The following is a 25,622-nucleotide window of genomic DNA, read 5'->3' as shown; positions in this document are numbered from 1 at the left end:
CCAGTCGTCCAACAATGGTCCACCAGTTCAGTTTTTGATCTTGTGGCATGTGTTGCCTTCTCCACGTCTCTTTTGTGCTCTTTGAGGCGGGTACTCCGTTTGCGGCCAGTTTCTCCTATGTAACACTTGTCACAGTCCTGACAGTTCATTTTGTATACAACACCACTTTGAGATTCAGGAGGGGTTGGATCTTTTGGCACTGATGATGTCTCCCGTATAGGAGACGAAACGTCTGATAAATGTTGATATTGTTATGCAAGTCGGAGGTATTTGTTTTTAATCACGCAAACTTACACGCAGAGCACAAGAAAAAGAAAGGATTCCCACAAACATCTGAAGCAAGCATGAAAAAAATCCAGAGGCTTCATGCAGGCTTGCAGGTAGAGCATAAGAAAAAGAGCTTCCCACAAACATCTCTAGTAAGCGTAAAAAAAATTCAGAGGCCTCACACAGGTTTACAGGCACAGCCTAAGAAAAAAAGCGTTCCACAAAGACCCATAGCAAGCGTAAAAAAAATTCAGAGGCCTCAGGCAGAGCACAAGAAAATGGGCTTCTCACAGACACGTAGCAAGCATAAAAAAAGTACAGATGCTTACAAGCACAGCACAAGAAACTTCCCACAAACATGTGTAGCAAGCATAAAAAAAAATGCAGAGGCTTCACGTAGGCTTACATGGAGATCACAAGAAAAAGGGCCTTGCACAAACAATCATTGCAAGAGTAAAAAAAATTCAGAAGTGCCTCAATAAACAAGGAACGCCAAAAATGAAAGCTGCCCTTAACACAAAGAAGGAAGCAAAGTGAAAAAAAACATGATAACGGGACAACAGTTTCATCAACTAAGGCAATCTAAAACACTAGTTCTCCGAGGTCCTGCCATCGACTGCCGAAGTCCCTGCGTTCAGCTGCCCCAGCCGCCAACTCGCTACTTTTTTCCCGCAGGAACAGTTGCAGCCGTGCATGGCAGAATCACCTGATGAGCTTCATTTTGATTTCATGGCAGTCGGGCAGCTGAACACATTGGCTCTCTGCAGCCATCCTCGCCGATAGGCCGTCCAGGATGCCCCGTGCATGCATCGAATCCGCAATGAGGCTGCGAAAGACACTTTCACAAATTGTGAAGAGGGCGCGTGCAGCTTCAGAGGGGCAGGTCAGAGCGTCAGGGACATAATTCTTTAGCCTGAGGAGGCTATTTGCAGGTGCCATGGGGACTTGAACAGCTGCAGCACACGTGTCACATGTAGCATTATTTTTTACAACTCTTTGTACCACATACCCGCGTAATAGTCAAAGCTATTCTCCTCAGGTTGACACGGTGAGTTCTACCTCCTCAAGAAAAATGTCGGTGGGCACAGCAGGTTGTACATCCAAGTCTGCGAAGTCAGCCAGGTAAAAGGAGGCATCGTCCAGTTCGTAGGACCCTGCCTTGGACGCCTTCAGGTACTGCGAGTGTGTGATGATTTTCAAGGCCATCTTAAACTCCAAGGGAGTTGGGATAGGATTGCCCTGTCGCACTACCGAAAACAAGTTTTCAAGGCAGTCCTGCGTGAATCTGGATGTGAGCACGAATGAAACAGAATGTCTCTCAATGAGACTTGGCTGCAGGTCCAGAATGGACTTAGTAGGGAGGATTACTCCCGCCTGCACTGGCTTGAACACCCCATCCCCAATAGTGAGGTGGAGAAAAAGATCCTTAAATTTGACCAGAAAGTCAAGGGTGTTCTTGTAGCAGGCCTCATTTTGCCTGCTGATCGCAAGGACTGGGTGCCTGCTGCTCATAAGATCAAACCATTTGTTGACCTGTTCCAAGAACCAAGCCGTGGTGAGGAAGTTGGTGCTCCAGCCATGATTCTCCACCAGGAAGCGCAGGGCAGTAGCCGTGGAGTGACTGAGGACCCGTAGGGCAGTGCTCACCTACAAACACAGAACTGCTTTAGATCATCAAGTGTATGCAATGTTTGGTAAACTCGACTGAAGGAATCAATGATTTGAAACTTCCCCCTCAGTCAATAAAAGAACAGCATGGGCACTAAACGAAGAAAAGACTGCTAACTTCCATTCCTGTTGTCCATACAAATGGTTTTTGCTGGTTTTTTACGAGTTTTTGCCACTCTCTTAAAGTTGGCAGTTCCACTTCATGAGCAAAGGTGATGAATGCCAGCACTGAAGTAAAGTACACTCCATAGTTACTTTGGTAGCTGTGCGTTGCTAAAAGTGTCACCGACTCCGATTTGTGAACCACTGACTGATTTTGTTGAAAACACTTTAAAGGGGTAGTGAAACGAAATTTTAGCGCCGATCTTGTTGCATAAATATGGGCTAGGGACAGGCACCACCTCGGAAATATAAATATTGCGCTGTAAAACACAGGAGAACTAATTTTAAACATAATTAAACGATTTCAAATTCTCATCTGGTGGATGGGGGGAAGTTCTTGTGACATCACTTGTGCCAAAATAGCAGCGCCGTTCTGCGGCAATACGGCGTGCCGGCAGAATTCGCCTAGGCCTGAACGCGTTCGCAAAGCCTTGGCGGAGAAAGCCAAAGCGTAGTTGGCCACAGTGAGCTCGTTCTCGTTGCGGCTCTTTGCACGACACGGCCCGAGCATGCTTCTGGCACGGCCGGTATTAGTTGCTGCGAGTCGCGAGCTGCAAGCCGACGTTAAAAAGGATATGTTTGAAATACGAGGGTGTCAGCAAGAGCCACGCAAATGCCAAATACCTGTTCACACTGGGAGCGGACACGCGCGTTTGATCGAAGTGCTGGATTCGTTCTGTTAGACCGCGTTTCGGTAAGCGCTTCTGGACCGATCTTTTACGATTGCAACTCGATACTGACAAGACACTCGGCAAAGAAAGGTTAGACCGACATCGCGTAGCTCCCACGAACTGCTATAGCTCGACACTGACGTAGCGTAGTCAGAATAAAAATGGCATACTAATAACAGAGTGTACATACCGAGTTGCCAAGGTAATCCGTGTAGCGTTTATTTGAGCTCTATGTCACACAAAACAAGGAGATAGAATCAATGAGAGTCCCTTTTCGACGACAGCGTTCGTCACCGCTGTCTCGGAAAACAAGGAGATCGAGATGACAAGGGGAAAATATTGACCTCTGAAATTTAGTTCAGGGATCAAACTACTCATCCGGTAAGGGTCCACAAGGGTCGCGCGGGCATATTCCATTCAGCAGGCCAGCCGGTCATGGACAGACGGTCTTGGCAAAGGACCGCCGGAGCAACGGTGCGCCGAGTCGATGTTGCTGCTAGGCCTACTATACACCAACTCAACCCTCCTACGTCACGCCGCGGTGGTGGCGCGCCGGACGCACTTCCGGTCTGTGGCGGTGGGCAGAAGTCGCCGTGCCAGACATGCATTCCTGTGTTCCCTTGGAAGAAACGAGACAAAAAACCTGCTTTCTCGTCAAAATGCTGCGACGGGGGTTGTACCACGAGAGTCTGGAAAGGTTTGAAGATCAGTTTTCATGTGTTTTTGCCCCCTCCGTTCGTCCGAGAACGTGGATAGTAGCCGTGAAAAGGGCAAACCAGACGCTGTCGAACTACGATTGCGTGCGCGGGCAACACTTTGTGGTCGCCAGATGTATTTGCTTTGTTCCAACATAAACGAGAGAAAACCGCCAAGTTGTCCGAACCACCCACGGGTTCAGTGCGTCTTCAAGTTCACACGGCCGGCTGATCGTTCGAACTTTCGTCTGCTCTTTCAAACGTCTGCTTTTTGTCGTCTGCTCGTTCAAACAAAAGCGGCCCGTAGACCAAACTTTGACCCGGTGATTGCAATAAGAAGTAATTGCAGACCTCAAAAGACTTAAGTAGGCTCGGTGTAAAAAGTGGGTACAAGACGTTGATCATTGGTACCGGTGGTCATCACCGACTTGTTACGCTTGGTCTGTTCCCGCTTCCGATTTTCAGTATCGACGTCGATCATCGCCGCTACCTTCTACACTTTTGCAACACGAGCGACGTCGCTACCGAAAATAGCTGGAAGAATCTCATCATGGTTTTGGCGTCCATTCTGCGGCGTTCATGCGAATGAATCGCCGCACGTCAAATTATTTACGGAAAGTTTAGCGGCGTAACGAGCCTTGATAATTTCGCTTAAGCAATTAAAGTGGTAAGACCTTGCGATGAGGACGTAGAATCGACAATTCCAACGTGAAAAAGAGTAGGCAGACTCACACAGACGCCGACAACACGACAATCGAGTGGTTTGTTGACGCGGGACGCGGTGCTTCTTGCCCGTACCCCATTAAGCATGCGTTCGAACTGTCGTCTGCTCTTTCAAACTTGGCTGCTTTTTGTCGTCAGCTCGTTCAAACGACAGCGACCCGGAAACCAAACGTTGACCCGGTAATTGCGATAAGAACTAAGTGCAGGCCTCAAAACACTTTTGAAGGTTGGTTGGGGTAAGTAGGCTAAGTGTAAACAGATACAAGATGTTTATCGTTATTGTTACCAGTGGCCATCACCGACTTGTAATGCCCGATTCTACTTGCGGTTTTCAGTATCGTCATCCATCATCTCAGCTACGGTCCACGCTTTTGCAGTCCGAGCAACGTCGCGTCTGAAAACAGCGAGCAGAATCTCATCGTGGGAGTCAGGCTTTAGCGCCCATTCTGCGGCGTCCACGTGAAATGAATCGGCGCACGTCATATTCACGCAAAGTTTTGCCTCGTTAGTTTTGCTGAAGCCGCTCAAGTAGTCAGACATTGTTAGGAGGACGTAGCATCAACAATTCCAACGTGAAAAAGAGCACGGGGACTCCCACCGACGCCGACAACAACACAATTCAATGGTTTGTTTATGGGCGACGGCGGGCTTCTTGCCCACCATCCATCGCGCATGCGCGGCGCCGGTGGCGTCCGCTAGGGGCGCTCCGGTTTGTTTGTAAACATGAGTTGGTGTATATTCTGCCGAGCTCGCTTGGTCGGCAGAATCGTGGCTGTTGTAGCTCTTCTCGTGTGTTTGTGGATCCTGTGTTCTTGATCGTCGTGGTCTGTTTTAAGTACTTTCTTTTTTCTTGCTGGTTGAAGTCGGGACGCACGAGAAGAGAACGAAGAAAAATTAATGTCCGTTGGTGGCCGATACCAAGTAACTGAGCGACGCTGTCGGCCTTGTTGATTTGATCGTAAAAAGTGCGTAAGACAGCTTCGGAGCTGTCGTAGGATTCTGTCGTAACCTGCGCAAAGGTTACGACAATTTCGTTTCGAGAGCACGGGTTTTCTCTCAAATTTGTCGTACGCACTTTTTTCGTCGTGAATTCGCTTTGAGAATCCGGCCTCAGAGCTGGTTTTGTCAGTGCTGCCGTGGTTGCCGACTTGCCATGGTCCCGTGGTGCAGCGTGCGTGCAGCCCTTGCACATCTCAAACGGCCACGTTGTCACAGGTCGTAAATCGTCGACGCGCCACCAAGTGGCAACGCTCGTAACCACAACATTCACGCCGTAGCCTTTCCCGACCGGCACAAGTGACGTCACGAATGCGCCCAATATCCCAAGACGCATCGCGCTCTCCGATGGCCGATTTTTGAGCGCGCGCCCAATCGGGCCCACCAGGGTGAAAAATATAGCCATCCGTTTAAAATACAAACGCGCGATTATGATTTATGAATATCATTGATCATATTGAACCTATTTCTGACCATAATAGGTGTATTTCAAGTTTCGCTTCAGTATCCCTTTAAGGGAAGCTAAAGAGGTTCTCCAAAAAAAAATGAGTTAGAGGTAAATTCTTCCGTATTTGTATCCTGCAAATTTGAATATGCACTATTTGCTCAAGAAGTATCACCCAACGCAAAGAAATATTTTAAAAAATTCACTCGGCATGATATCACGTCAAGAACTTTCACCTGGCCACCGAAGCTCAAGCACCATCTCTCGTGCAGTGTTCCGGCAGATGTGACCAGCCTTGCCCAATGCAGTGCTTTTTTTTATTCTCGTGAAATGGTGCGTCATCTGCTACAGACGCCTAGTTCCCGCTACAATCTTTCACGCCTGACCAACATCCGCTAAATCTTTTATGAAAGTTTATAGGTGTACTAAACTTGCGTCAAAACAAACAGGCGAGCGAAAATCGTGAGCATGAGGTGAATCGCACACAATTTGTCGACCACTCAAATAAGCTTGCAATAGCTGCAGATTCCGAGGATCCTTGTTGCGACACTGCTGTCTCTCAGAAATTTCCTCCTAGCTTCTTACACCTCGGGAGGGCGGGGCTTCAGCGCTATGGTCAAAATGCTTTGATGGCTACTCCGGGCCTCAAATTGACAAATAATTTTAATATTCGTGATACTGGAGGCCATATGAAGATGATGCAAGTGTTTTTTAAAGGTACAAAACCGCTTTAGTTTCCCCTTAAGCAGGCACGTGCGAATAACGAATTTTGTTTCAAGCGAATAAGAAGGTAATAGTGACTTGGGTCGAATAATTTCGAATCGCATATTGAATACTTGCCGTGCCTTTCTGATACTGCCATTGCGCTCAGCTTCCGCCATCTTGACAGTGTTGATGTCAAGATGGCGGAAGGTAGCTTAGCTTAGTGGAAGCTAACCTAAGTTAGCTTCCAGTCGTGTGCAACTAGCTTAGCTAGCTACAAACAAGCAAAGCTACATGCTAACTTAGCTTAGCACTCTTACCTTAGTACACATTTTTCAAAACATTATAGTATTTGAGTGATGGATGAGTGTGAACGAGTATGAATAAAAAGTAATTTTAGATATGATATAAAGACTATCATACCTAAAACACCTAATATCAAGGGGCACACAGTAATCCACTGAAATGAGGTTAGACAAGAGTAATTTTGAGTAGGTTTTGTTCACGTTCTCAAGGATGTGCGTAAATTCTGCAGTTGTTAATCGAAGCAACAAATAAAGCTTGTCATTTAGTTCTCCTTGTCAACAGCATTTTTCCTGTAGAGATAGCTTTCTAGTGCACAAACTCAGCATGTGAGCAATGATTATACTTTGTAAAGGAAAATCTAGCTGGTTTCATTTAGATTATTCTCAAGTATCTGCCTACCCACTGCCAAGGCTCAGTTAATTCTGATCTAAATTACTGAATGACTCTCGCTTCAAATAAATCAAGCCCTACATAGAGATTGTAAGTAGATGAAAGATTTGTCAGTCCTCTTGCTATACCCAAATATTCGTCTTAAATCTTAAACTAAAGAAATGATGAGCAATGATGCACACTGCTTGACGGGACCTCAATTGTAGAGTAACACATATTCATGGTAAAAGCCAGTCTTTTTTTCTTTTTTGGCCTTGAGATTGATTGATTATTAGGTGTTTAATGGCGCAAAAAGCAACATAGGCCATGCTGCGCCAAAGGAATAGTTAAAAGGCTCTATAGTAAAAGGAAGGAATTACTATGCAGAGGATCTATAACTGGTGCAGGAAGCCAGTTTTTTTAAGAAAATCTAAAATATGACCAAAAGGAACTAAAGGTTGATCTCCCAGTAAAAAGGCTGGATGGAATGGAAGGTATCCAGAAAGTGCAGGGAAACTTGTTCGACGTTCTTGATCAAAGAATTTGCAGTGCCATAGAATATGCAGCATTGTTAGCAATTCACCGCAATGCTCAGACTGGGGTGTCCTCACCACAAAGAAGGTGTCGATGGGTGACACGTGAATGTCCAATTCTCAAACGACACATTAAAACTTCATGGTGACGGTCTCTATGGTGCGAACTCTCCCATACCTCCAAACGTGGTTTGATGACATGTAGCTTATTATTTATTTCTTTGTCCCAGTCTTGCTGCCAGGCATTATGAATTGCTTTTTTAAGAACTGGTTTAAAATCTTCTTGAGGCAGCTGAACGGTTGTTTCCAGAGCATCCTTAACAGACGCTGCCAGCCTATCCGCCTTCTCATTACCTGAAATTCCCACATGGCTTGGTACCCAGCACAGCTTGATATTGTATCCCATTTGGAAAGCCAGGTTTAACTCTACCCGTACTTGTTGCACGAGCCGATTCTTAGAATCATTGAGGGAACAGAGAGAGAGGATAGCACTCTGGGAGTCCACAAACAAAACAGCTTTCCTGATGTTGTTGCCTAATATATATTCGATGACCATGAGCACACCATAAAGTTCTGCAGTAAAAATGCTGGCAACAGAGTGAAGCCGTCGAGCTTTTACAAAGTGTTCTGAATATACAGCCGAACCGACAAAGTGTGGAGTTTTTGCACCATCAGTGAAGAATTGTGCATGGTCCTTATACTTAGCTTGCAAGGTCATAAACTCTTGCTGAAGGACTAGTGGTGCAACAGTTCGCTTATTGTATTTCGCTAGTGACCAGTCACAGGTATAGTGCACCGCCTTCCAAGGAGCAATGCTTCGAACTTTTGTCATCAAGCTACGCTCAGGAAGTGCAAGCTGCAGGGATGCAGACATGCATTGAATGCAGAGGCTTAAAGGCCGTACTATACTTGGCTTATTCTCAAAAAGACGAAAAAAAGGAGATACCTGCAAACAACGGAAGGATGGGTGTTCAGGGTCAGATTTGACTTTATAACTATAGCATAGGCTGAGGAACTGTCTCCGCTTTTCTAGTGGCATTTGGTACGTCTCTGCATACAAACTCGGGACAGGCGACGTTCGGAAGGCCCCCGTGGCAAGTCGAAGTCCAAGGTGATGCACAGGATCTAGCATTTTTAAAGATGACGGTCGTGCCGAGCCATATACAACCGCACCATAGTCGAGGCGGGAACGAACCAGCGAGTTGTAGAGTCGCAGCAGGCATCTCCTGTCAGAACCCTAGGACATGTTTGCAAGCACCTTGAGAACATTGGCAGATTTAAGACACTTTCGCTTCAGTTCTTTTAGATGGGTCTGAAAAGTGAGCTTCTTATCAAAAATAACACCCAAGAATTTGTGTTCATGCCTAACGGTTACATCAATGCCATTCATCTGCAAGCTGGGATCTAGCGACAACCCTCGACGTAATGAAAAAGGCACGCACACCGTTTTTTCTGGTGCAAACCGGAAGCCATTTTCATCGGCCCACTTACTCATCTTATTTATTGCTATCTGCAATTGGCGCTCACAAATTGACAAGTAGCAGGAGAAAGCGATCTGGACATCGTCTACGTACAATGAATAAAAAACTGATGGTGGTATAACTGCAGCGAGGCTGTTGATCTTAATTGCGAACAAGGTAACACTAAAGACACCTCCTTGTGGGACGCCGTTTTCCTGTGTAAAAACATCTGAGAGCGTGGATCCCAGGCGGACTTGAAAGAAACGGTCTGTCAAGAAGTCCTTTAAGCAACGCAGCATGCGACCACGAACACCGCACCTATACAGGTCCTGAAGTATTCCGTACCGCCATGCCGTATCGTAAGCTTTCTGTAAATCAAAAAAGACAGAAACGCAATGCTGCCGGTTCACAAAAGCCTCACGCACGAACGTCTCCAACCGGACAAGGTGATCTAAGGTTGAGCGACCTCTTCTAAAACCACACTGGTTTTTATCGAAAATTTTCTTTTGTTCTAGAATGTATACTAGCCTTCTGTTAATAAGCCGTTCATAAGTTTTTCCTAGACAACTGGTCAGTGCTATAGGCCGATAACTTGCTGGTAGGGAAGGGTCTTTGCCAGGCTTCAAGATGGGAATGATGTGTGCTCGCTTCCAGCACTGTGGAAAACAAGAAGCTTCCCATAAATAATTAAAGAAAGACAACAAATTCACCAAGGATTCAGCCGACAAGTGCCTCAGCAGTTCATAATGAATCATATCTGGAACAGGTGCCGAATGCTTCCTTACTGCAAGGGCAAATTCAAGCTCACACATTGTGAACAGCCGGTTGTAACCAGTATCACTTCCAGAGAAATCAATATGCTGTTTTTCTGCCAAGGACCTGAACTTTTTAAATTTGGTAGAGTAATTTGAAGAACTGGAGACTTCTCAAAAATGAGCAGCAAGAATGTCAGCCTGATCTTTTAGTGATGGGGATGATGAAGGAAAAAGGGGAATGCTGAAGGAGTGGTAAGTACCTCGAATTTTCTTAACACGATCCCATGCCTCTTTCGCAGGAACAAAACTGTTTAGGGAGGATACATATTTCACCCATGAGGTCTTCTTGGCTTGTTTTCGTGTCCAACGAGCTTTTGCGTTACACTGTTTGAATTTGATCTTGTTCTGAACAGTCGGGTACCGCCGAAACTTTCCCCAAGCCTTATCCTGAGCTTTTATGGTGGTTGTACAATCCTTGTTCCACCAAGGCTTGCATTTCTTGGGAATATTTCCTAAAGTTCGGGGAACTGACAGAGAAGCAGCATTTATTAAAGAGTCACTTCCTCAGGAGACATAGCTAAAAAAACAGCGGGATCAACCACTGCCTCCAGAGAAAATAAAGCCCAGTCGGCTTTATCTAACTTCCACTTGGGAGCACAAGCTCGAAGAGAAGGAAGGGATACCGAACTTTCTAAAATTACAGGAAAATGGTCACTACCGAAAGGATTTTCTAAAACCTTCCAAGAAAAGCAGGGAAGTAAAGTAGGTGATGATATGGAAAGATCAATGGAAGTAAAAGTATTATGAGGCGCACTAAAAAAAGTTGGTTGTCTCTTGTTTAAAAGGCAAAGGCCAGATGACAGTAAAAAACGTTCTATGACACCGCCACGAGAGTCTTGACGAGCACTGCCCCACATGGGGTGGTGTGCATTAAAATCTCCTAAGATTAAAAAAGGCTGTGGCAGTTGGCCCACAAGCCCTTGCAGGTCATGTAGATGCACTGGAAAGTTTGGTGGAAGGTAAAGCGAAACAATAGTAATTAGGCGGTCAAGCAGAACACAAACTGCTACTGCCTCTAAGGGGGTTGCAAGAGGGACAGGCGCACAGGCAATACCACTCTGCACAACCACAGCTACTCCACCAGAAGAGGTGTTACAAGAAACACGGTCTTTTCTAAAAACCTGATGTCGCCGTAGTACCTGTGTATGTGTTTCATTAAGATGAGTCTCCTGTAAACAGATGGCAACAGGCTGGAGCTCATCGAGAAAAAAGTTGACATCATCAATATTACGAAAAAGACCGCGGCAGTTCCACTGCATTATACCTATATTTTTAACCATTTAAAACAAAATAAGTATAACATACAAATTCTATTAAAAAGCTCTGTATCTGTAACTCCTTGACTAGAGAGGCCCTCAATTATCTCTGGCTCAGGTGAGTCAAGCAAGTCATCCTCAGAAATGACTCCTTGAACACTGTTCAGTTTGCGGTGAGGACTGACGCTTACTTTGTAGTCAGAGACAAGGTTCAGTTTAAGGAGGGCATCACTTTGCTGCTTTGTATTGACCTCGACAAGGAGATCATCAGATCCCATCTTCTTTGCATTGTAATTGGTGCCAATAACACCCTCAAGAACTTTGGAGACTAGAAAGGGAGAAAGTTTGCCAAGTGGCTTGTCACCTTCCGAGTGCATAACAAGGAACTTCGGGAATTTTTCCAGTACAAAAGATTGTTCCGTGTTCAGTGCTTCGGTGCGGCCCCTTTTGGAGGGCCGATCAAAAGGTTTAAGTTTGGAACCCATATGAAGGGGGAGGGTTTTCGGAAACTGTGGTGCACCGCCCACCACCGAGCCCAACAAGGGAATAGGTAACGCTCCATAGCAAGAATGGCTTGGCTGAAGACGTTACGCTATTAGTGCTGCCCAGTCTCTATAACCAAGAGTGGTTTTGGACAAGGTGTCTGTCACCACCCAAGGTTAGCCCTTGCCGCCAAAGGAGTTGAAAAGGAAAGAAGAGAAATGAGAAGAGTGAAAAGGAGGAGAAGACAAGGGTGAAAGTAGAGAGGGGATAGTAGAAGTGGCGACTAGACTGAATCATCCTGGCCGGGCCTTACCAGGACTCCCGTCTACGAGAAGCAGGGGCCGAAGTGGTGTATTGCCTCACCCGGGGGGCCCCGAAGGGTCCAAACCTACCCCGGGTTCGGCTCAACCACCAGGATGCCCTTTTCCCCGGACACGGGAAAGCCACGCACAGCCATACGTGGGCGGGCGAACCCGCATGGCTCGGGGTCCGTGGAGACGCCACTCTCCAAACACCTGCTTTCACAGGTGCCCCCTGCGGGGGTACACTCTTACAACTTATTTTTTTTTTTGTGATCAACACAGCCAACTGATCCTAAAAAGTAAGCGAGCTTCATTTAATTCACACAGTTATTTGCTCTGGTCTCACGAGGATATGCGTAAATACGTGCCCTATAATAGCAGTCTGCAACGTCAACACATATTAAATATGTGTATTGGGCTATTTTAGCACAATGTTCCACGCCATGAATTCTAAAGAAAAATGCTCCGACACATTTTTGCACATACGATTGTAAAATGTTCCAAACTTTTTATTCCGTCCCAACACTAAGCAATATTTACACTTAGAATCGAGCGCCAAGGGAAAACGCATTTGCGTTTTCCCATAGGAATGTATTGCCGGAAGTCAAATTTAGACTGCTTGCTGTCCGCTTCAAAATGTAACAGCACACTAGCACCACCTCAGCCTCTAGCGTTTATTGTAATAACTATGTTCACACCATAAAGTCCACCAATAAAATACTCCTTTTATGAAAAGGGTTTCCGAACGATGTCAGCGCCAGCCTCGGAGGTTTATCGTACGTAATAGATACGAGTCTTCGTTGTTAGATTGGGCAGAGTTCACTCGTGCGTCAAACTTTTCTAGGGAAAAGAGCCATTCTGCGTCCGTGCGAAAAAATGACGCGCTTGGTGTTTTTGTTGCACTCGCGTTTCTGTTGAACAAGAAAAAAAAAGGTGGATTGATCATTCTGATATATCCGGGGAGCACATATGTGTAGTTCGTGCATTATGTGTGGAATTTGTTACGCTAGGTTGCGAGAAGCTTCGGGTGATTATTTGTCCGTGTGTGTACCTGTGGCCCCGTTTTGTGTGCGTTCATGAATTTTGGATATGTTCAGTGTGTACCCAATCCATACCTCCCTGCATAATGCCTAATGGCGTAGGAGGTATTTGTATGAATAAATATGTTGCACACAGGAGACACTCGTCTACTCTCCGGGTTTCTCAGAATGATTCAGGCAACTTTCAATTTCTTCAGGAGAGGAGTGGGGAATACGCTTTAACTAGGCTGTCATTGCTTTTACTTCTTCCGAGGGCGTGTTTAGCGCCTCGAGTTCTTAGTGCTCTTGGACACACCCCTTTCGAAAGTCAGGTGCCGATTATTAGAAGGCCGGAACAACTGCACAATGGCCGAACAACAGACATAGAGGAACGTCCAAGTATTTCCACAAAATAGGGAACGTTAGGAGCGCAGCCAACGCTAGCAGCAGATAATCCAGTCAAACTACGTCGAAAGCGGAACGTCACTGTGCTGATCACGTTTTCTCTTGGTGTGTTTTTGCCTTCTAATCCCACCAAACCGCCGTGACGTTCGGTTTTAGTTCGCCATTGTGCAGGAATTCCACAGCTGCCAATAGAGGGCAGTCTTTCGAAAGGGGTTCGCTGTGAGGAGCCCCTTGTGACAAATAATCACGTGGGGAGTCCTGTCGCACACTCTACGCTATCTATTGGCAGCTGTACAAAGTTGTGACGTCATACGCCCGCTATAAGTTAAGGCGTTATCAATTAAGCTCCTTCCCGTCACATTGTAAGATAACGTGAGGCGCTATAGGCTTCGTAATTGGGGTCCCAGCTGCGCACGTGCTGACTGACGGACACCTGTTATTGCAGGCTCACATGAGTCATACTTAGAGGTCCGGGCTTTCGGTAAATAGCGATAAACCCAGAAAATAACTCCCCATTCAGTTTTATCGAAATAGGAGTGAACTGAAAATCACAAAATTGAAGCTGTCTTCGATTAATAAAAAAACAAACAAAAAAAAAACATATTTCACGTAAAGAATTTATTTGCCTAGATTTGTGCTTTAAGTTGACCCGGAAGAAAGCCCCAATGAACTGTCAGCGAGGCTCCTTTGTGCTTCGGAACATCTTATCTTGTTTCCTTCTCTTAATGGTGCGAGAACGTTTTCCAAGTAATTGAGACATAGGATAATACCTATAGATTGCGGAATCCTGTGTACTATTTTCTTGAACATAAACCCCGATTGACTTCTGAGACACGAAACATTTATACTGAACAACACCAAGAACAAAACCAAAACTAAACCAAGAGACGCTATTGAAGAAAAAGAAGAGCTGACTTCGTGCCAAGAGCTGCTTTGGTCACCCCTCCTAAGGGTGACCAGAGCAGCTCTGGGCACCAAGTCAGCTCTCTTTTTCGTCCAATAGCGTTTCTTGGCTTTGATCATCGTTAGGGGCGTGTCTCTCCACAGCGTCATGTCTTTTCCAGAAGCTTCCTACCTCCATGCAAAAATGCAAATGCTAAATTCATGTGGGACCGATTTTCTGGGGATGTTTAGGGCCCATCGATTGAGTTATGACCATAAACAGACCATCGCAAAAAATGGTTTAGTGTCCCTTTAAAAAAAATAGTACCAATATATCCTTCTGTGTTGTGAAATGGACATTCCCATTACATTCCAATTCCATTTTGGGAAATTAGAGTTTCTGACAATTCCATTCCTTCCTACTCCTCGAAATGGCTGAACTTCACCATTCCATCCCTCTAATTCCTAAATGTGAAAGAATGGCCATTGACAGCCACAATGTGCAACTGAAAAAAAGCAGCATAACGCTGCTAACGCTATCAAACGCAGAGATGACCACAAAAGTACACAAACGCATCCTCAAAGCACTTATTCTGCTAAGCCAAAGTGCGGTCGCATAAAGCACTTCGTGGCGATTTCTCGTCACTGCAGACACCGATCGCGCGATCAATCGTAAAAAGCTTCAGAGTCCCAAAAGACGCCAAAAATGGAAACCACCCATTTTCTTCGCAAACGGACCGTGTATACCCTCCACAGATACATGGCTAGCGTGTTGCTTTGTTTGACCTCAAAAATGTCTAGTTCGTGCGAGGTGCAAGAAGAAGCTTGATCTCTGCTTCGAATACTTCGCAACGGCACCGCTAGTGCGCTGTAAGAAGCGATGCCGCGTATGCCTGCCCCGAATCTCCATGCACTGCAGCAAGAACAAAAGACCACTGACAACGCGCAATCAGTATTGGCAACCGGCGGACTCTTCCTATACCTCCCATTGGGACTCCAATTGCAGACTGCAGCGCCGAATCTCCCCTTACGGGCGTTGGGTTTCTCCAAAACGAATAAAATATCAAACATACGGGCGCCGTTGTCATGGCAACCGTTATGCTAGGGGAGAGGGTGTGAAGAGCGTTGTCCCTTCTCTCTTTTTTTTCTTTCTCCTCTCTCTCACCCTTTTTTGAAAAACTAAATGAAAAAGAAAACGGAGACAACGGACGAAGGGAATGAACACAAAACGTCTCAATAATTGAGACGTTTTGTGTTCGCCCCCTTCTTCGTCCATCGTTTCCGTTTTTTTTCTTTGTGTGTGTTTTTTTTATGCAACATTAATTAGCACGCCTGTTTACTTACTCTTTCCTCGTGTGCTTACCTCTTTTTTGCAAATCTCCGACGCTTCCGCAACGCTTGCATTTGACTTTACGGCTCGGTAACAGCAGTAACAGTGCATGCGCGGTGATAGCCACTTCAAATAATTAATTAAATTGTGTAAATGAATGCAAAGTGCGCCCAACCGCCGATGTTTCGCGGCTTAAGCTGGGCGACCTTTGTAGCACAAGTTCAAACTTTTTTTGCAAATTCTCTTTTTATTAGGCACTCTTTATACAGAAAAAAAGTCACTTCAAGACACAACAATTAAATGAATAAAATCTACACGAAAGTGATTCGACCAGCACGGTCGCGCCGAATTTAAAAATAAAAAAAATAAAAACAATATTTTGGCGCAGATTCGGAGCATAGGTTGTTTAGCTCCCCTCCATTACGGCCTGTGAATAGCCCAGTGCTTGATTTAAAACCCCACATTCAATCCGCGACCGCTGGCATGCAGAGAGTTGCTGTGGATCCTAATTCTGGAGCTTTCCCATCTTTCTCCTCATGCTGGATTTTCTGTCGCGTGGTTTTCTCAGTACTTTGTTTACATCCCTAATGTGCCAGATTAGACGGGTTTGGCAGAACAGAATCAGCAATTCTTTGCGGCGGCCTTCTGAGCAAAACAAGTTTGTAGGTAGGCTACACTCCAGTTTTTCTTGAAGCACACTGCCTACACCCCGCATGTGTGCTACAATTCCGACATGTTCTAGAAAACATTTTTCCATCTCCCTGACGGCCTCAAAAAACCCTGCAGAGGAAGGGGTCAGGTCAGCAAAGAGCCCCCCTGGCTTTCCATGAGCTTGAAGCATGGCTAAAGTCTGATGGGACCCTGTGAACGCACCACCCCGTTCCTTCAAAAGTCGCCCACAGGCACAGTCTGTAGGGCGGCTCTTGAGGAATCGCTGCACGAGGTTCCCTGCAAAGCAGTACAGCACGTTCTCCTCCATGATGTCTGGGAGGTCTTCACCCGACATCTCACCAGTTGGAACAACTACTTCCTGAATGTCTAGTGCCTGCGCAGGGTCACCCTGCGACAGGCGTGCTAGCATGTACGAGTCATGCACTTCGCAGTTCCCGCGAGACGTCAGAGTGAACAGTTTCCCAACAGAAACGTGCTTCAGTGCAGCAATGAACTGCAGCACATTAGGATGTTCATTGGAGCCATGCTTCATTCTCAAAGACCCGAAAAGATTCTCAAGAGGGTCTTGCTGCGGGTGGCGTGTCAGGAGCCAAATGAAGTTAAAATTTTGGGAGAGGTCCTCCCACAGCATGAGGACAGCCCTAATGGTGACAAGCCATCCACGAATCGTGTGCGGCTGTCTGGGGCTGTCAAATCTCCAGCTTGCAATCCATTTGACTGCCTCTTGCGAAAATTCCAAGTGCTCAGAATTGGCACTTGTAGCGTAGTTCATTTTGCCATTCACAACAGTGGAGCTGTTGCTGTTGAGGCAGTCAAACAGTTTATCCATTCTTTCTATGAAGTCTGCTGCAGATTTGGCAGTCCCAGGCAGTGCCCCAATCGAAATCATGAATAGCATTGCCAGTGACACAGTGTCGCTCAAGGACCTGTGTGGCAAACCTTACCTTCATGCTGTTGAAGGGCCTCTTATAAATGTGGTCATCTGTCAATTTCCTTGCCAACCTCTGTCTGAGGGGATTAGAGGATTCATATAAATCACGAACGTATTGCCAATCTACAATTTCAGGATGTGCTTCTTTGCCAATGAAAAGCTTGTGAGGGGCACGCAGGTTATTTCTCGTGCACTTTATTAAGTGCGGAGTGTCAAAGAAGAAATACACCTTGTGCCCATCAACTTCAAAAAATGGCTCTTCCTGAGTCACTTCCAATTGCTCTGATAATTTGACATTACTTGAGCCCTGATCACACACTACCGCTTTCACATACAGCTGAATCTCACTCAGCTGTCTGATTAAGGTCTGCAGCAATTCCCTCATCTTTTCAGCTCGCAGCGTCGTTTTTGCCACTGCGAACGCCAAGGGCTGCACCCAGGGCTTTGAGATTCCAGAAAGGAGGGCAACAAAGGCTGTGTTTGCCACCTCCGTTGTCCTCTCTAAGCAGTCGTCTGAGAAACCAATGACCACATCATTTCCTTTGTCATACCGCAAATTTGGTCGCAGAGACATCTCATCAAACATAATAATGCATGCCCGATCTTCTAATGGCCAATCTTTAACAGTGTCTTTGAGGACATCAAACACTCCAGAAATAATTCCAGGTGTCATTGGCACCTCAGACAATCACCTTCGAAGGGACCTCGGAGTCGGCAAAGCCAGCACTTTGGACAGAAACCGATATGCCTTGGGACCATGAAAATACATGCTCGAGGCAAATTCCCTCAGTTCCTGTGGCCACCTCCTTCCCTTCTTCTTGCGACCCTGGAGCAGAACCTGACCCTCCAAAAGCGTGTAGAACTCAGCGCTCACAATTGACCGCAACGTCTGCAGTGCAGCCTTTTTGGTGGGCTTTCGGGTCCTCGACAATACCTTCCGGTACTTTTGGGCGTCACCCTTCCATTTTGAAACAATTGTCGCTGTCTGCGGTGTGAAGAGCTTTCTTTTCCTCCCGCGACGAAGAGGGCAAGAACCTGCATAGATTAATGCACACCACACGTTTATACCATACATGTGGTAACAAATACTAGAGATATTCCATCAAATAAGAACAATGGCAAGTAGATCAGAATATTTACTAAAAATCATTTACATACAGTGCAATCACCATAATGCAAATTTTCTTCAATCAAACTTCCAGTTAATTTCAACTAAGATTCTGGTCCGGGCAAATTTGTAAGTAGTTAAAATAAAAAAAAAACGTTAATTGGGCTTATGAAAAATTTAACAGATAATTCAAACATGATTGTCCACTGGCGCATACTGCTTCTCTCAAAAACGTAACCGAAAAAAAAGCAAGTTCGATATCTGTCACCATAGCATTGCATTACATTAATCCATACAAAACTAAGACAGAGAAATAAGAAGGAACTGACGTGTGGTCCAAGCACTCAAGCACACAGCAAGGGCGTGGAGTTTCTATTTCTTCAGAGATAACCACTTGTGCTAGGCAAATGTTACTATATAAAAAACATGACATACCAGAGGGTCCAGGCTGAGGCGTTGAAGGAGAACCAGTGGTCTGCTCTCCACCTTGTGGGAAGCTGGTTGTAGGTGTACTGGAAAGGGCAGGGGTGTCACCGGTGCCTGTTAAAAAACGGAGGGCTTCAAAACCGTTTCATTACGCTGATAATTAATGCAATAAAATGCACTATGTGCATACCTTGAGGCAGGTTTTGACCCTCTGCACCTCTCATAACCTCCGAAGGGGCATCAGTGTCAAGGTCGGTGGGGCTAGCAGATCCTGCCTCTTGAGCACATCCTCCAAGGTCCCCAGAGTCATTGTCGTCTACTTGCAAGGCCTCTGAAGTAAACAAAGAGCAGTGTGATATTAGTAATGGGTAGATAAAATAAACAAAAGCAACGCTCAAGTTTGAAGCAGCTGATTAGAAAAAGAAAATTTTTGATCATTAACTTGAGGGCCTGGGCAATGTAACAATTTTTGTACTGTCAGTAAATGCTACCTGGAATTATTTCTTGATATTTGACCTATATAAAATATGCATTACATTTTTTGGTCTTAATTGTTTTTTACACGCAATAAGTTGCAAAAGATAATATTATTACGAGGATAAAGAAGAGGTGGTCGGGCAGTGATTTGGAGGAGAGAAGAAGAAGAGGATCGGTAGTTTTGCTTTGCTGGCAACGGATGCTGTCACCTCTATTTTCTACCATCTCAATCTCCTGCAAATAAACCCCATTTTCACCGTAACACCTTTTGGTGGAGGTGCGGGGTAACAGTGGTTGTCGACCTGGACCTGCGAAACCGACGTCTCCCACCTCCGCCCAGTATGGCCAGTGCGTCCGGCACCCCACCCGAAGGCGGAGCTTCTGGGTCAATTCCACCCCCTGTAGCGATGCAACCTTTGGTCCTCGCCAAGCCTCGGGACCCTGGGCCTTTCACCGGCACGGGTGAGCAAGAGGTAGAAGAATGGTTAGATCTCTACAAGAGAGTGAGCGCCCACAACCGTTGGGACAACACAATCATGCTTGCGAATATACCATTCTACTTGAAGGATACGGCTCTCGCGTGGTTCCGGACCCACGAAGAACTTACATCGTGGGATATGTGCAAATCTAAATTGGAAGACCTCTTTGGTCATCCAACCGGACGCAAGCTCACTGCAAAGAGAAAACTGGCATCAAGGGTGCAAACATCCACGGAGTCCTATGTTACGTATATCCAGGACGTCCTCGCCCTCTGCCGTAAAGCTAATCCTGAAATGCCCCAGCTTGACCGGATTGCCAATATCCTCAAGGGAATTGCGGATGATGCTTTTCAGCTCCTGATCATCAAGGACTGTACGACTGTAGAAGATGTGCTCAAGGAATGCCGTCGGTTTGAGGCGGCAAAAAGTCGTCGAATCGCACACAAGTTCGAGAGACTACCTAACACCCCTTCGACATCATCATGCGAGGATACTGATACGACGTCAACCAAAATAACAAAAATTGTTCGCCGCGAACTTGAAGCCATGATGCCGTCGGAGACCGTTGCCCCTTCTTCCGACTTGTCAACGAACGTTGTATCTATCTCCGTCGTGCAAAGCGTCGTAAGGAAAGAGTTGGACAGGCTGTATGACTCTTCTCAGCATCGATGGTGCCTTACCCCACCGGAGGCACACGCCCGTGCGGCCGACTGCTGCAGCTTCGGTTCACCAGCTGCTACACCGGGGTTTATACCACGCCGCCGTCGAGACCCTGCTGAGTGGCGCACGCCTGACAACCGTCCTATCTGCTTCAACTGCAGCAGGGCAGGCCATGTCGCTCGCTACTGCCGCAATAATTGGAGCGCACAACAACGTCCATTTTCAGCTATAAGCCGTCGCCCGTACAATGGTCAGTTTTCTTTTTCCAGTCGCCGCGATTTTCAAGACGACACACTCCATGCTCCGTCGCATAATCATCGATCGCCGTCTCCACACCGCCGCCAATCCCTGTCGCCTGTTCCCCGTCGCACTCCGTCGCCGCCCTTCACTTCAAGGCGCTCGGAAAACTAAGCCATGCAGCCTCAGGAGGTGAGGCTGCATTGCGCGGATTGCCCGAAAATCCTCTTCACAGTACTTTTGGCACCGCTCGTAACCGAATGCTCATTTATATTGACGGTATACCGACGCATGCACTTGTGGACACAGGCGCCGCTATTTTCATAATGAGGGAAGATTTCCGACGACTATTAAAAAAAGTGATGACCCCACCCGACACAAAAACTCTACGGAGCGCAGACGGTCGAATTATCTTGTCCCTCGGTATGTGCGGTGCACGCATTACGTTCGATAGCGACACGGCATTTATTCTTTTCACGGTACTGACGACCTGTCCCCACCAAATCATCCTAGGCTGGGATTTTCTTTCTTCACACGCAGCCCTTATTGACTGTGAAAAAGGAAAAATAGAACTCGGCGGCTGTGACACATGTGAACTTTCTAAACCTATGGAATATAAATTATGCTGTGCCGAAACTTTGAGAATTCCACCACTTGCCACTGTCTCTTTAGACGTGACGACTAACCTACCTGCAGAAAGTGGTGATTACGTAATTGCACCGAATATGAACATCTTGTTATCGAAACAACTCGCCCTACCCCACTCAGTCACCACCATATGCAATTGCACGGCCCATCTTTGGATAACCAATATTGGTACGTCTACTCAAACCTTAGCTAAGGATACGACCGTAGCTACGACCTTCCCAACTGACCAATGTGTTATTTCAGTTGTTTCACAGAACGACCCTCAAGCTACTACTTCGCAGCAGTTGCAGTACCCTTTCTCTTTAAAATTCACAAACATGATAGACGCCAAGTTGCACCCAGACCAAAAGCAACAACTCCACACTCTACTTTCCAAATTTCACGACATTTTCGACCTTGAGCATCGTCCTCTTGGCCGAACTGCTGCCGTTACCCATCGCATCGATACCGGTCTGGAAGTCCTCATTCATCAGCGTCCTTACCGTGTCTCTGCGAGCGAACGCCGTATTATTCAGCAAGAAGTAGACAACATGCTGTCTAAAGATATTATTCAACAGTCCTCAAGCCCTTGGTCAGCTCCAGTTGTCCTCATTAAAAAGAAAGACGGGTCTTGGCGCTTTTGCGTGGACTACCGCCGATTGAACAAAATAACTAAAAAGGACGTTTATCCCCTGCCACGAATAGATGACACCCTCGACTGCTTACATGGAGCTGAGTACTTCTCGTCCATCGACCTTCGAGCCGGCTACTGGCAGATCAACGTATATGAAGTCGATCGGGAGAAAACTGCTTTCATCACTCCCGATGGCCTTTTTGAATTTAAAGTAATGCCCTTCGGATTGTGTAACGCGCCTGCCACGTTCGAAAGGATGATGGACCGTCTGTTGAAAGGCTTAAAATGGACCATCTGCTTGTGCTACCTGGACGATGTTATTATTTTTTCGGACTCCTTTTCATCTCACCTCGAACGCTTGGCGCAAGTGCTGCAGATCTTTCGAGACGCTGGATTACAGCTCAATTCATCCAAATGTCAGTTTGGCCACCGACAAGTTAAAATTTTGGGACACCTTGTCGATAAAAATGGAATTCAACCCGACCCCGAAAAAATAAACGCTGTTCACAATTTCCCGCTACCTCAATCACCGAAAGACGTCCGAAGCTTTTTGGGCCTCTGTTCTTATTTTCGACGCTTCATTGGACAGTTTGCCCAGATCGCTCAACCTCTCACTATGCTTCTCAAGAAAAATCAGTCTTTTATCTGGCACAAAGAACAGCAGACATCTTTTGCATACTTGAAGGCAGCACTTACATCACGCCCGATCCTCGGCCATTTTGACGACTCAACATTTACAGAAATTCGTGCGGATGCCAGTGGCCATGGCATTGGAGCCGTCCTCGCGCAATATCAACACAACCAGCAGCAAGTCATTGCCTATGCCAGCAGACTGCTTTCTCCAGCGGAACGGAACTACACAATTTCAGAAAGAGAATGCCTAGCCGTCGTATGGTCAATCGCCAAATTTCGTCCATATATCTTCGGTCGCCCTTTTTGCATCGTCACCGATCACCATGCATTGTGCTGGCTCGCTTCTTTAAAAGATCCAATCGGTCGCCTCGGACGATGGGCACTCCGCCTGCAAGAATACGATTGTACTATAGTATACAAATCCGGCAAATTACACCAAGATGCCGACTGCCTATCCCGCCATCCTGTAGACCCCCGCCAGATATCAACTCTGATGCATTCGACCTTCCGGTGCTCCCCATCTCTGACCTCCTCAATCTCGCACATGAACAGCGTCTTGATCCAGTCCTCCAAGGCATCATTAACGGCATGACGGCTGGCACAAATCTTTCTTCTTGCGGCCTCTATTGTCTCCATAATCAAGTTCTTTACAGACAAAACTTTAGACCTGACGGACTACCCTGGCTCCTCGTCATCCCAAAACAACTGCAGACAAGCATCCTTCAACAATTACACGACGCCCCATCCTCTGGCCATCTAGGAGTCGTCCGGACCTATGAAAAAGTAAAACAACGGTTTTACTGGCCCGACCTCTATCGATCTGTCAAACGATACGTTTCTTCCTGCAACCTCTGCCAGCGCCGGAAAAAGCCGCCTTCCCGACCACCCGGACTCCTGCAACCACTACACCCGCCTGAAACCCCATTTCAACGCCTGGGCGTGGACCTACTCGGTCCTTTCCCTTTGTCATCGGCGAGAAACCGGTGGATAGCAGTGGCAGTCAACCATACAACTCGATACGCAGTAACGGGAGCACTTCCCACTAGCACTGCAGTCGACATTGCTCAGTTTCTTTTACAAGAAGTTATCTTAAAGCACGGAGCGCCTAGTGAGCTTCTCACCGATCGAGGACGCGGCTTTCTGTCACGAGTCGTGGAAGAAGTATTACAGTCCTGTTCTATACTTCACAAGGTGACCACCGCCTATCACCCTCAAACAAATGGATTAACTGAACGATTTAACCGGACACTCACCGACATGTTATCCATGTACGTCTCTTCAAACCACACCAACTGGGACACAGCACTGCCTTTCATAACCTTCGCTTATAACTCTTCCCGTCACGATACAACCGGCTTCACACCTTTTTACCTTCTCTTCGGCCGTGAACCCCGGTTAATGCTCGATACTCTCCTTCCTCTACAACCTGATGCTTCACTTACCGCCTACACAACAGATGCAGTCAGTCACGCCGAAGAAGCCCGGCAGTTAGCGAGAATTCATACCCTTGATTCTCAAGAACGACAGTGTGCACGTTACGATCACAGTCACAGAGTCGTTACATTCTCACCCGACGACCTTGTTTTGCTCTGGACTCCGCAACGCCGTGTCGGACTAGCCGAAAAACTCCTCCCTCGTTACACTGGGCCTTACCGCATTCACCGCAAACTAAGCGACGTCACCTACGTGATTGAAGCAATCCACCCAAACGACACCAGCCGCAACAAACAACGTCAAACCGTCCACATCCTATGCCTCAAACCATTTTTTACTCAGTGACACCACGACCACCTTCAACTCAACGACGAGGCGTCGTTTTCTACCTGGGGGGGTAGTATTACGAGGATAAAGAAGAGGTGGTCGGGCAGTGATTTGGAGGAGAGAAGAAGAGGATCGGTAGTTTTGCTTTGCTGGCAACGGATGCTGTCACCTCTATTTTCTACCATCTCAATCTCCTGTAAATAAACCCCATTTTCACCGTAACAATATGAAAACAATATGAAAGTTCACTACCTCAACTCAAAGCAATAACATAGCCAGCATTTCTTTTTTCTTTTTTTGGGCCAAGGGGGAGGGGCTGTTTAGGGAATCTGTGCTGGGATGTCCATGAATTCGGGTGCAGAGGGGGGTGGGTGGGAAAGGGGGTCAAACTGCATGTGTATATCATAGGGTAGACTGGATTTAGGGTGTGTATATGTGTGTGTAGGGGGGGGGGTCTACCGCCCTATAAGCCTCCCCCATGGATATGCCACTGGCCCAAAGTCAAAACAAGCCACATAATGTATAGCCGGATATTTACCGCAAATCGTTATGGGGTTGGCAAATAACAAGACATGCATAGAGTTCCACACATTAAAGCTATTCTCCTGTAAAATTATGGGACCCCATCCAATAGTGTGGCACAGCCCATTTAAGAAAAAGCCTATCATCATTATTGGAAAAATTACAGTCTCTAAACGGGGTGTAAATAAGTAACTACATTAGCACAGAATGTTATTCTGAGTTAACGACAGTACCCAGAATGATAGAATTACCTTCACTCGCCAAGAAACGGAACCTCTCGTCGGTCACCTTTACGGACGGAAGCGCTTCTCGCAAGAGTTTTGTTTTTTGGGGGTCAGCGTAGGCTTCATCGGTGAAGTGCTCTGAGCAGAGCCGGTGGCTCTTGTTCAGCTGCTCCCTTGACAGCCCCGCCAAGTCCTCCCGGTTTGTGTATGCCAGCCATTTGTCGCATCTGGAAAAGTGTGAAGGTATGGCATTAAAGACGCACATATTGGTACATAAAAACGCCCAGCCATCTCTAAAACAAATCACGCAAAACGACAGCACTGAAAGGGAAAAAAAATGCGCGTGCAAGAGTACAATTGCAAGGTGAAAACCGATATATGCATAGACAGAGGGTACTGTGATGTAAAAAATTGGGACGCTGTTCATTCTCTCATACCGCTCATCAAAACCAAAAGAGCGACACTGCAAATGAGAAATCAGTGCAACACGACGCAGTTGATACACGACATCACGCTGGTGTGTTGCTCATTCAGATCGACACGGGCAGGAGCGGGGACTGACCCCAGTATCCCTGGGTCCTGCAGCGTATGCTTTCCTTATACGTGATTCAAATTGCAGTGCGCTAACACACCGGACCATTGATCCCCTTCGATAGCGCTAATCAATTTAACGTTAATGCATTCTATAACTCTCCTAAAGTTTAGGGAATCTGAAACTGTGTAAGGGTCTAAAAGAAGGAAG

General features: G+C 46.5%; 1 long non-coding RNA gene across 1 annotated transcript; it reads right to left on the bottom strand.

The window, feature by feature from the left end:
- Positions 1-18,641: 18,641 nt before the first annotated feature.
- On the bottom strand, positions 18,642-24,986 carry LOC121834065. The gene is made up of 3 exons (XR_006077040.1): positions 24,908-24,986; positions 18,817-18,957; positions 18,642-18,740 (listed from the first exon to the last, which is right to left on the bottom strand). It is a non-coding gene; the product is annotated as an uncharacterized LOC121834065 (long non-coding RNA).
- Between the last annotated feature and the right edge of the window lie 636 nt (positions 24,987-25,622).

Source organism: Ixodes scapularis, unplaced genomic scaffold (assembly GCF_016920785.2).
Source record: "Ixodes scapularis isolate PalLabHiFi unplaced genomic scaffold, ASM1692078v2 ptg000324l_1___fragment_1__unscaffolded, whole genome shotgun sequence".
NCBI classification, from domain to species: Eukaryota; Metazoa; Arthropoda; class Arachnida; order Ixodida; family Ixodidae; genus Ixodes; species Ixodes scapularis.
The sequence above is the reverse complement of the archived record's forward strand: the minus strand, read 5'-3'. Positions and strand labels throughout refer to the sequence as shown.